The sequence below is a fragment of the Orycteropus afer genome, unplaced genomic scaffold (assembly GCF_000298275.1).
Source record: "Orycteropus afer afer isolate SDZICR_OR568_19922 unplaced genomic scaffold, OryAfe1.0 scaffold00341, whole genome shotgun sequence".
In the NCBI taxonomy this organism is placed as follows: Eukaryota; Metazoa; Chordata; class Mammalia; order Tubulidentata; family Orycteropodidae; genus Orycteropus; species Orycteropus afer.
The window spans coordinates 1,327,338-1,328,496 of record NW_006921928.1 but is presented as its reverse complement, the minus strand read 5'-3'; positions in this window follow the sequence as shown (position 1 = coordinate 1,328,496).

Below are 1,159 nucleotides of genomic sequence, written 5' to 3'. Positions count from 1 at the left end.
TACTTCCGTAGTGATACTGCCTTGGAAACCCAAGGAGGGGTCGCTATGAGTCAGGTATGACTCGATGGCACATAACAACAACAACAACATGTATGAATTTGCCTGTAGATTCTGGATATTTCATATCAATATCTATCTTTTTGGTGTCTGACCTATTTCACTCAGCATAATATTTTCAAAGTTCATCAATGTTGTAGCATGTATCAGAACTTCATTCATTTTTATGGTTGAGTAATATTCTATTGTATGGCTACCACATTTTGTTTATCCCTTCTTCTGTTTATGGACGTGTAGGTTGTCTCCACCTTTAGGCTACTGTGAGTAGTGCTTCAGTGAACACTGATGTACAAGCATCTGCTTAAGTCCCTGCTTGCTATTCTTTTTGGTATATACCTAGGAGTGGAATTGTTGAGTCATATGGTAATTCTATGTTTGAATTGTTGAGGAAGAACATGTATTTTTTTGTTCTAAATTTTATTTTGTTGTTGTTATTGAGAATATACATGTTGTTGTTGTTGTTGTTATGTGCCATCGAGACGGACTTGACTCATAGTGACCCCTCCTTGGGTTTCCGAGGCAGTATCACTATGGAAGTAGATTGCCCCATCTTCCTTCCAAGGAGTGGCTGGTCAGTTTAAACCTCCAGCCTTTTGGTTAGCAGTAAAGTTCCTTCGGCACTATGCTACCAGAGCTCTTGAGAATATACATAGCACAACATATATGTACCATTTAGTGACATTGATTATGTTCAATGGTTATTGATTATGATTGAGTTGTGCATCCATTCTCACCCTCCTTTTCTAAGTTGTTCCTCCCTCATTAACATCAACTCTAAGATTCCTATCTATTCTTTCTAGTTGCTGTTGTCTATTTGATCACATATAGATAGTTCTTAAAAGAGAATAACAGAACATTCATTTCTGACTTGACAGCACATAACAACAACAACAACAACGTGTCAGGAGAAGGCGCTCTGGTGGCATAGTGGATAAGGCATTTGGCTGCTAACCAGAAGGTCAGTGGTTCAAACCCATCAACTGCTCCATGGAAGGAAGATGGGATGATCTACTTCCCAAAAGATTTACAGCCTCAGAAACCCAATGAGGGTTGCTATGAGTCAGATTTGACTTGACGGCAGTGAGTTTGGTTTGTTGTTTGT